Source organism: Canis lupus, chromosome 7 (genome assembly GCF_003254725.2).
Source record: "Canis lupus dingo isolate Sandy chromosome 7, ASM325472v2, whole genome shotgun sequence".
In the NCBI taxonomy this organism is placed as follows: domain Eukaryota; kingdom Metazoa; phylum Chordata; class Mammalia; order Carnivora; family Canidae; genus Canis; species Canis lupus.
The window spans coordinates 67,131,022-67,142,597 of NC_064249.1; the positions used below are offsets into that span (position 1 = coordinate 67,131,022).

The 11,576-nt window shown below is 39.5% G+C and overlaps 1 long non-coding RNA gene and 1 pseudogene across 2 annotated transcripts; one reads left to right on the forward strand and one right to left on the reverse strand.

The window, feature by feature from the left end:
* Positions 1-1,310: 1,310 nt before the first annotated feature.
* Positions 1,311-5,154, reverse strand: LOC112648443 (uncharacterized). Of its 2 annotated transcripts, none has more exons than XR_003129055.2 (4): positions 5,087-5,154; positions 4,288-4,416; positions 2,090-2,128; positions 1,311-1,739 (listed from the first exon to the last, which is right to left on the reverse strand). It is a non-coding gene; the product is annotated as an uncharacterized LOC112648443 (long non-coding RNA). The 2 variants fall into 2 exon arrangements; XR_004817231.2 differs by having other exon boundaries at positions 5,032-5,141.
* A 2,314-nt stretch (positions 5,155-7,468) lies between these two features.
* LOC112649004 (U4 spliceosomal RNA) lies at positions 7,469-7,600 on the forward strand (annotated as a pseudogene).
* Positions 7,601-11,576: the final 3,976 nt, after the last annotated feature.

Below are 11,576 nucleotides of genomic sequence, written 5' to 3' on the forward strand. Positions count from 1 at the left end.
CAGGGCATTCCAGAAAGGATCCACAGTAGAGACAGAAAGTGGGAGATGGCCAATGTCATGAGAGATATAAATAAAAGGCCACAGAAGGGAAAAAAGTGATGATTCCTGACTAAGACAGCATGGAAAACTGGGTATTAAAGATTTTAGCTGAGATTCAAATGAGCATGAAAAATGCTCCTACTGGTCTGGAGACAACAATGGCATCTGGGAGCCACCTATATCAGAATCACTCAGTGGTGTTTTTATAAAGTAGAGATGGTTGGACTTCACCTCAGACTCCTGAATCGGAATATTTCATGAAGAGTCTTGGGGTAATTCCATTTTCTAGCACTCCCCAGCTGATTTTTGTGCTCCCTGAACTTGGAGGATTCATCACAGTAGACTGAGCTTCTTCAGAGAAAGACCATGTCTTCTTCATCTTTGTTAACAACAGCTTCTAGCAATTAACAATCAAGTGAAAGAGTGAATAAATGAAAAGGGGATTAGTAATGGAAGAAGGCGCCCCAAAAATCCAGAGCAGGGAAAGCAAAATGTATGGAACATCTGTTAGGATAGCCTCTGTGAAGAATACTTGCTCTGAAAACCAAGCCTTTGAGTATGACAGGAGAATAAGCTTCTTTTTTGAGAAGAAAATTGACTTCTATAGTTTGGTCTTCTGAGTCACTTCATATACTCTACCATACTTCTAGACCAGCCAGTGTGCTGTTGAGCAAGTCCACTAAAACACTGGGATCCCATAAAGAAACTAGTAGTGGTATATGGACACCAGGTGCTCTGTCTCCATCCTCTGAAATGTGATTATCCTTGAGCTCTCCATGAAAATTTTTGGATAAAAAAATAGCTAATAGGTCTTTAGAAGCCTAGATTTCTGTCAGTTAGTGTTTCTGTTTCTTTGGTTTTTAAACAGCATTTTGAAAGAGGGTTCTGAGAGCTGCTTATCCTATTTGTCCAAAAAACAACTATTTTATTCCATTTGATGTTTCACAGCTCAAAGGATCAGTCTGAAATTGTTCCTCTAGCTCACTACAAACCACTGTGATTCTCAGGATGGTACTGGAGCTTCTTTATAAGTTCAGTGAGGAGGCAAGGGCCCAAGAAAACAGAAATGTGGCTCTTGAGTTTCAGTTTGGAGACCAGGGTGCATCTTGAGGTAAACAGCAATCCCCCATCATGATCTGAGAGATAGCAGGTGGATGACCAGTAGCTCTGTTCCAACTCCAAAATTTCGATGATGGCTCTCCTACCATGTTTCAGACATACTACACCTGGATATTTCAGTAAATCTATGTAAAAAAATAAAATAAGTGTTTCTTTTTGCTTTTTTTTTTTTAATTTTTTATTTATTTATGATAGTCACACACAGAGAGAGAGAGAGAGAGAGAGGCAGAGACATAGGCAGAGGGAAAAGCAGGCTCCATGCACTGGGAGCCCGACATGGGATTCGATCCCGGGTCTCCAGGATCATGCCCTGGGCCAAAGGCAGGTGCTAAACCGCTGCACCACCCAGGGATCCCTCTTTTTGCTTTTAATGCATGTCTTTGCAGTGACATACATGGGAGGGATTTACTTTGGTTTCATCTGTCATTTGGCTTTGTCATTCATTTCCTCTGAAGATGAAATGTGTCGACGTGAACAAAGCCACCATCTGGTAACCAGTGGAATTGGATTCCAAGGCAGGTTCTGTGAGAGGTATCTGATTGAGGGCAGGCCTTTGATTTTTCTAGGTCGAAGAATTCTCACTGTAAAATGACAGATTTTAGACTAAGTCATTTCATGGTCCTTTTTGGCTCAAAAACTCTAATATTAAATTCATATAAACACTATTGAATACAGAATAAACACACAGAAAATGTGAAAATTGGAAATTTAGATGCATTTTTGGATACATTTATTTGAGATATATATACATATATATATATCTTCAAAATATGTCTGAATTTCCAACTTTCATATTGATCAGCTATAAATATATATATATATATATCAGTGATCATATATACACACACACAAATACACACACATTTGTAGCTGATCACTTTTGAAAATATGTAGGATTACCTCAGAGGTACATCTTTGCCCATATACTCACCCTGATGTTCCCAGTGCATAGTCAGCATTCAGTAAATGTCTGTTGAATGAATAAATGAATGAGTATCCAAAGGCAACTGAAACATTCAAAAGCTAGAGGAGCTAATTTATCTGTTCATCAATTTTCACCTAACTTTAAAGTGAGCCCCTTCTGGGGCAATTTCTGGGTGTCTCAGTCGGTTGGGCATCTGCCTTTAGCTCAGGTCATGATCTCAGGGTCCCAGAATCAAGCCCCACATCAGGGTCCCTACTCAGCGGGGAGCCTGCTTCTCCCTCTCCCTCTGAGCACTGCCCTACTTGTGTGCTTTCTCTCTCACTTAAATAAATAAAATATCTTTTAAAAATAAAAATAAAGTGAGCCCCTTCTTTAGAGTGATAGCAAGAGCCATAGCTGACATTATGCAGTGCTTTCTGTATTCTGGGCTTATGCTTAGCCCTTCATACATATTATTATATCTTATTTATCAGATTCAGAAAATACTTGACACTTTAGGGAAATCACTTAATTTGAATATCAATTTCCTCCTATAAGAAGTGAGGACAGAATCTTCCTTGCAATATATTGTGAGGAATTAGAGATAATGTTTTAAAATACTTCATATGGGGTGCCTGGGTGGTTCAGGTAAGCATCTGACTCTTGCTTGACTCAGGTCATGATTTCAGGGTCCTGAGATGGAGCCCTGAATCCAATTCTGCACTGGGCATGGATCCTGCTTGGGATACTCTATCTCTCTCTCTCCATCTTCCTCTTCCCACTCCCCCCAAAAATAAATAAAATAAAATACTTCACATATTTCCCGTCACTTAGGAGAAAGTTATCGAATTGTGGTAATTTTCCTTGTAATTAACTTATTTATTATCTCCTATTTTGCTTTTTAACGTAAAACATAAGACCATTTGAACAAAGGCAAAATAATAACAATTTGGCTGGGTAGAGAAGAGCCTAGTAAAATTAATTTTAAATCTGAATGATGGAATATCTTTAAAGAGACAGTTTTATTTTTAAGAGCAAACAAGTACAAAAATAGTAGAAATCCTAAAGAGAAATACCTTAAGGGATAGATTAAATTGTTTATAATTCATACGTACATTGTTACTAAGTATGGTCTGCTCAAGATATTTGAACATAATTTGTTCTCTAAAGTAATTTAAACATTAACTTTGTGAATATTGTTTATACTATAATTTGATTAATAATAGTGAAAAGGTAAACTTGTGCTAAGCTTTTGTCAAAATTGTTACAAATTCCAAATAAGTATATCAAGATTGGTGAAGTTTCACAGTATGGTCTTATTCCTATGTGGTATCATCTGTTGATATTATAGTCTTTCAAGGTTGGCAAAATTTTATTTTATTCCTTCTTAAAATAACTAGCCATTTTCATTGGAATTTTTAACTGTACTACATTTTACACTACATTTTTTTATTCAAGATTAAAATCCAATCATTCTTTTCATTTTGGTTACGTATATCTTTCATTGAAGCAATCCATTATACATTGAATGTACATTTTTCTTTATCCTGAATGTATTTTCTTAGCACATAAGAATAGTACATATCAATATTCTAAAAGATTTACTTAAAGAGGACCAGAGGTGCAAATAACTTAAAAGATCTTTTATTTGCAAAGACTTTTTGCTGAATTGGGAAAGTGTTCTTTGTTCATTGCTCCTATGGGGTAGTGAATTCTTGGATAGCCCATTAAGTTGATCTGCTCTATAGACAGTAAGAGTTGTGGATTTCCAATCACACACGATTGAAATATTTAGTATCCATATAGTAGAAGCTCAAGTCCAGAAGGGTTCCACAACTTTTCTGAGTCCAAGACAATGGAGAATAAGGTTCCATTCAGGTTCCTATTGAATGTGTTCAAAATGAGCACATCTCAAGTTGAATATGATTTCCCAAAAACTGTAGTTTCACTGAAAGAAAAACTGAAGACAGAAAAGAAAGAATAGGAATTGTATAACCAAACCTACAATGCTGCAAGAACATGGGAATGTGGACAGCTTAAAGATAATTCTTTCCTTTTACTTAATATCTTCTATGGAGAAAGGACAGCTCATGAAATCTTTATAAATTTTTATAAAATCCTAGAATCCTAGATTTTAATGTGCTGTCAGGAAAATACCCACAGGTCAGACCCCAGGGTCCTGGTCCCAGCACAGATTATAGCTAATGCTGCTGGGGCCTCCCTACCTCTCAGTGTCCTTGCGCCTGCTCTGGGCAGCCCACTTCCACATTTTGTAAGCGGCTTCTCATGATCTTCTCAAGGACCCTGCTTGACGCCCACCTCCTCATCCTTAGTAGGTGACCTCATCTCCTTCTCTATGGAAAATCAGAGGTTATCTGGCAGGAATCCCCTCAAGTTCCTATGCTCTCCCCTACTCCTACCCCTTTACAACTTATCTTTCCTGGCACCTGGCCTCACACTTCCCCTAATTATCATAGGAAGAGGCATCTTATCTGGCATGCAGGGCTCCCCTCCCAGCTGCGTTCTCAAACCACACCTCTCCCTGCTGTCATTCCCCATCCTCATCTATTACTTCTCTTTCTTTCTCTCCCCCTGTAGATTCTTCCCTTACTTCCTAAACTCTTCTTTCCCTGACAGCCAAGCCCCTGAAGTCATTTACACTTGCAGTGTCAGCTTCTAGGACCTGTTCCCTCTTCAAACATTGGCCACATGTCGGCTGCCACACGGTGGCGCTGGCCCTGCTATAACAGAGGTCTTTCAACCCATTCAAATGGCCAACTGCAGTGGGCACTTTGCACTCCATCCTTAATTCATTTAACTTCCCTTCTGTTGATGATCCTTGAACCTTCCTTTTCCCTCTGATAGTTGTCAACATGTCCCTGATTCTCCTACTAAGTCTACCACTCTACTCTGTGTGTCTCCTCCTTATCTACCTTACTTCAAAACAAGGATACTCATAAGGATCCTACCATCTGTTCTGCCCTCAAGGACTCAATAACTGTTTGTTTCAGATGACCGCTTTACCTGCCTGGACTTTTCTGCATTCCAGACATGAAGGTCTGATTGCTTACCAGGTATTTCAAAACCTTTCCCTTTCATGTAGAATTCCAAATTTACTGTAATGAAATTCATCATAATCACTTGTAGAATTTTCTAAAAGCATTCCTGGAATATAATTATATGTTCACACTCTACTCTGGCCTTGTAGTGGGTGGAATATACTTCCCTGTCGCTTGATCTTGGGCTTGTCCATTTTGGCCATATTTGAGGTAACTTAAAATGTACCCTCCTGCTCTCTGATTATCTGTTATGAGAGGAACATGACCCAGATATCTGCTGTCCCTCAGCCTGGACCCCCAAATGGGAAATGTGAAGCCAACCACATGCCCCAGCACAGGGCCTGAAGATTCAACAAGACTTGATTCTGGATATAGGGCCCAGGGGGTCTGCATGAAGGCTTCTGAAATTTATTACATTTATTACACAGGTAGCAATTAGTACAGAGGAGAACAATAAAAATAAACCCAAACTCTCCCATTCAAGATAAGTCTGTAAACCAATACTTTCAAAACAAGTGAAAAAACAAATGTAATAAAGTATAAGGTGTTAGCGACTATTGCTACAACAACAATGTTGTGCAACAAAACTCAGTAACTTAAAGCCATAGCCATTTATTCTCAAGTATGTGGAGTTGCTGGCAGGCTACTACTTGGCTGGGTTTGGCTAAACTCTAGGCTCTAGGAATCAGCTTCTGGGTTCCAGGTTCCATGTTAGTTTCAGGTCTGGTCCATGTGTCTCATCCCTCTGGACCAAATACTACCTACCTGCATGAGTCTCGAGTGGCAAAGTAGTTGGACCTATTCTCAGTTTCCATTCATGTAGGAGTTAAAACCAGCCCCTGGTTTCTAAGAGTGAGCCAGGCTCACATTTTCTATCTTGCCTCCGTTTTTTTAGTCCTTATTACCCCATAAGACATAAACTCCACGTCCACCTGTTTCCAGACCCTGAGCCTAGTAGACCACAGCTTCATCCTGCTTATCATTTTATATTTCTCTTCTAAATCTGGTCCAATGTTGTATTTATCTTACTTTTGAGATAGCAGTGACTTTCAAGTTTCTCTAGGTGTATTTTTCCCATCACAGCTCTGTTTGGCGTGGGGAGAAGGTGCTTGGAAACATGAACTCACAATGTTATCTTGACCAGAATTTTCCTGGACATTTCTACTTGCATGTTCACCAAGCACTTATACCTCATATATTCAAAACAGATTCCATTCACCACTTTCTCATAAAACTACCATTTTCTGTACTCCCACTTAAAATTAATATTACACCGTCCACTCGTTTGCTCAAGTCAGAACTCTTAGTCATTCTTTTCCTCTCACTTTCTGTATCTGCTTCCAATCTGACTACCAACTCCTCTGCATGCCAACCCTCAATCCCATTGGTGAAGTCAGCTCACTAAGCTCTATTACTCCATAGCTTGAGGATAAAGTCCAGACTTGTAGCACAGCACAGTGGAAAGCACAGGCCTGATTCCCTCTGAGCCTCAGCTCCAGCTACTTATCTACTCTCAGTTCCTTGACTCTGGCAACTCTTTCTGGCTCTACGTTTCTTTTCATGTCCTTTGCAATGCCAGAAATTCCTTTTCCTGGACTACCAGCCCAAGTCATGCATCCTTCTTTCCCTCTTCCTTCCCCCTGCTCTGCTCATCTGGTGAATCTTCAAGACTCAAGAACTTCCTGTTCTGAAAATAACTTCCACAAACCCCTCACCCCCAGAGTTGACTTATCCTTTGTACCTTCCAGGAATCTGATGTTACACCTCTATTACAGAACCTACCACACTAATCGGCATGTGTTTGCATACATTTGTTTTCCCAAGGAGGTTATAACCTTCTCGAGAGCAGCTATTTTATTTTTCAATATCTAACACCAAATCTGACATAGAGCATGCACCCAACAAACGCTTTTTGAAGCCTTAGGATTAAACACAGGTGAGCCTTTTTTCCACCAGGTCTTCTGTTTTCTCATTAGCAGTTGAGGAAATAGACTGCATGACCTCTAAGAGTTCTTTGAGGCTCATCATACTGCCATTGGGATGCCTTGAATGTACATTTTAAATATAATTCACATGAAAATTACTATTTATAGGTAGCATCAGTAAATCTTTGATGTTTCAGGCCTCAAAAGATGATGGCAGTGAAATTGATGGTTGCTTTAATAAATGCTTCTAGTTTATCCTGGGTTTGGGAGGATTTTTTTTTTGATGTTATTGTTTTAGACTAAAAGCAAAATGTAAAGGAAGGCTGTCAGATAAAAGGTACTCTACTCCAAGTGTATATTGTACACAATTACTTTTGATTCGTTAATATAGTATTTATATTTTTATTTAAAGTATTTGATCACGCTTTGTGCAGTGGCAGTATTGTAGCCAATGAGGTTTATTCGAGGTGTGATAATTGCTAATTGAAAACTTTTCCTAAAGTATTTGATCATCATTTTGTTTCGATGGGAATCTCTTATTTGCAATTGTTTGGATTTTATGTTATTGTTTTAAGGATTTAAAAATCTATTCAAAGGACAGCTTAGCTAATGTGATATAACTGAAACAATTTGGAAATCAGAAATTTCATTTTAATCTCTGCCTGGCTTGGCTACCCCAAACTTTTCAGGTCCCTGTTGAAAATTTCAAGCACCTGTACATGGCATGAAATTCACTAAGTGAACTAAAAGTTTGGTTTAAGTCACACATGACCAAAAAAATTGCCATTCATTATTTTATCAATTCAGCAAATATTCATGCAGTGTCTATTAGGAATCAAGCACTGGAAACATAACGGTGACACAATAGGGTGGTTTCTATCCTCAAGGATCTTAGCATTTATTGGGGGAAAGGAGCAATTATATAAGCACAAAAAATATGATGTGTAGTACTGATGAATTAAGAAGCTTTCCAGTGGGGATCTCTGGGTGGCTCAGCGGTTTGGCGCCTGCCTTTGGCCCAGAGCGCGATCCTGGAGTCCTGGGATCGGGTCCCGCGTGGGGCTCCCGGCATGGGGCCTGCTTCTCCCTCCTCCTATGTCTCTGCCTCTCTCTCTCTCTGTCTATCATAAATAAATAAATCTTAAAAAAAGAAGAAGAAGAAGCTTTTCAGTGCATGTAACAAAACCTAACCCCAACTGGATTAACAACAAAGGAAACTTATTTTTAAAGATTTATTGATTTATTTGAGACAAAGAGAGTGTGCACATGAGTACAAGGAGAGGGAAGGGCAGAGAAACAGGGAATCTCAAGGAGACTCCGGCTGGGCATGGAGCCTGACTTGGGGCTTGATCTCTGGCCCCTGAGATCATGACCTGAGCTGAAATCAAGAGTTGGACATTTAACCAAGTGAGCCATGGAGGCCTGAACAACAGAAGAAATTTATATATACCTGTGCCCTCAGAGATAGGCTGGCTTCAGCAAAGCTTGATCCAGGCCGCTCAAAGCATATGATCAGACCCAGCACTTCTTTCTCTTCATTCCTCTGCACTGCCTCCATGATATGAGCTCCTTTGTCATGAGAACTCTCTTATGATTCCAAGATGGCTGCAAGTAACTCTGGAAGCTACAGGCTACATCATTAACTACTGTGGGGAAGAAGGATGTGTCCCAGCATTCTCTACATTTGAACAAAAGTCTCAAGATTTCTCCAGATTGGATCAGCCTGGCACCTGGGCCTACACTGAACCAATCACTATGAGCAACTGAAGGGGATGTGTTTTCTGGGTGAGCCTTATCACGTGCTTCACCCCGGGGCCAGGGATGTAGACTGTGTTGTTCGATTGAGACAGAAGGTTGCAAGGGAAGAGGAGATAGGTGCCGGGCAGGCACTACAAGTGCTGTGATAGAAAAAGTATAGAGTGCTTTGGGAGGCAAGATAGCATAGTAGTTACAAACAAGGGCTCTGATGTTGCCTTTGTTTGAATGCCAGTTCTGGCAACTTACTTTCCTGCCCTATACTCAGCTTTCTCAAGTACACAATAGAGATGACAATAGTAACTTATGACTCAGGATAGTTTGAGGAATGAATCAGATACTGAATGTAAAGAGCCGAAGACAGTCCATGGCACTCTAAGCAGCTACTATTTTTGTATGAAAGACACCTGCATCAGTCTGTAGGAGTTAGGGAAGGCTTCCAGGAGGAAGCAACGTTGATAATAACTCCTAAAGGAAAAGGAAAAGTCATCTAAGGAAAAAGGAGGATCGGTTTTTAAGAGAGAGTATACTGGCCCATCAATTTTTGGCCATAAATGGAACTTGTACAAACTCAGAAGAAAGAGTTTCTCATGTCTCATTTTCTACATGAAATGTATAATGATTTTACCAGACGTCTAATTTCTATAATGAACAGAGAGGACTAGCTTTTGAGAAGGGGAACAATGTGGAAATCTAGCTTAATGATAAGAAATTTGGAAATAGTTTGTGCAAATTACTTTGGAATTTGGCTTTTTAAAATGGTAAGCGTATATGAAAAAGCTCTTGAGGATTTGATTTACCAAACATCCAACTGTTTGGTATGTTTATAGCAATAGGGGATTAGAAAAGAAAGGGAAGGAAGGAGTTTCACAGTCAACTCTTCCTAGACCTCCGAAGCTAGTGAGAGGTTGGATCTAAGACACACAAGACCCAGCTTGGAGAATCTGTGATTTATTAATCAAGAGTCAGAGAAGCACAAAGTAACTACAAAGCAAATTTACAGAAAGGAAATAAGACATCTTCCAGGGAAAAAGAAACCACAAACCATTGATCATGCAGGTCAGGGAGAACAGCCTGGCCTTCATCAACTCCATTCTTTCCCATATTCAGACCCTTCCTAAATTGTGTCTACAGTTACCAGCAGCAAGCTACAGAAGGCAGCCAGAATTCATAAACCCTCACTTAGTCACTTCTTTAGACAAGGCACTCTGTTAAATATGGGAAATTCAAAGATATATCAAACAGATACCCTTCTAGGCACTTGCCTTCTGGGAATAAGGATAGCTAGCTAACATTTATTGATCACATAACTCAGCCATCTGCTGTTCTGTGACTACAGATAAGGAAACTGATTCCCTGGAAAGGTAAGTAGCATGCTCAGGGTCCCACATGTGATCAGGGCCAGAACCAGGACTCAAACTCATGGCTGTCTGACTTTGGAAGTTTGCTCTTAACCCTGTTTGTGTTATCTGAGACACAGGACTCACTTTGGAGTTTACAAGAAGCAGGTGCAACATGTCCATAGACAGAGGTTCTCTAGGGGAAATGGCCAGGTTGGGGAAATGATGGAGACGGATGAATACCAGGTGGCTGGTGTGGGTTGCCAAATGGGTTATTTTGAACACTTTCCCTCTGTTCTCAAAGGTGATTGAGATCTGTTTAATTCTTTGTGGTGAATACCCTGATTTTCTCTTTCCAAATAATAGTATTGAAAATTGTGCTGCTCAATAGGAGTGCTTTATGGGTTTTTATAGATGCACTGATTTTTTTCTGACAATAAAATCTAAATTCTAATTGCTTTTATCGTTAGCCCTGAATGAAATTGTAGTTATATACTAGCTATAAAACTATAAGCTTAATATAGAGAATTATACTCTAAGTTTCATTAAGTAATATGCATTATTTCCAATTTTAACTTATATCCCAAAAGAGAATGTTTAAATGAGCCCATGTGTATTGGGACCCTGACTGACTTAGTAGAGCATGTGACTCTTGATCTCTGGGTTGTGAGTTCGAGCCCTGCATTGGGTGTAGGGATTACTTAAAAATAAAATCCTTAAAAAAAACATAAAAGAACCTGTGTGTATGAGAGAGAGGGAGTGAGGGAGGGAGAGACAGACTTTCTCACAAGAATGTTTTTAAGTCTGAAAAATTTTCTGATTATCTTGAGCACAAAACAGTCCTTTCTCTCTCTTAATTTCCTTATTCATATTTTTATGAATTAGTAAAATTTGTTGTTGCTAAAAACCATTTGATACATTTTCAACCACTTCAACAGTATTTTATAATCTTCTTGATAAGGCAAAATTACACTGATTCTTAGGGAAGCATGCCAACCAAGAACTATCTCAAGAATGTGTAAATAATCTGATTTCTTCACCTCCTTTATTTTTTTGCATATTTTTATTGGAGTTCGATTTGCCAACACATAGTATAACACCCAGTGCTCATCCCATCAAGTGCCCCCTCAGTGCCCGTCACCCAGTCACCCCATCCCCCTCCCACATCCCCTTCCACTACCCCTTGTTCGTTTCCCAGAGTTAGGAGTCTCTCATGTTCTGTCTCCCTCTCTGATTTTTCCCACTCATTTTCTCTCCTTTCCCCTATAATCCCTTTCACTATTTTTTATATTCCCCGAATGAATGAAATCATATAATGTTTGACCTTCTCTGACTGACTTACTTCACTGAGCATAATACCCTCCAGTTCCATCCACGTTGAAGCAAATGGTGGGTATTCGTCGTTTCTAATGGCTGAGTAATATTCCATTGTATA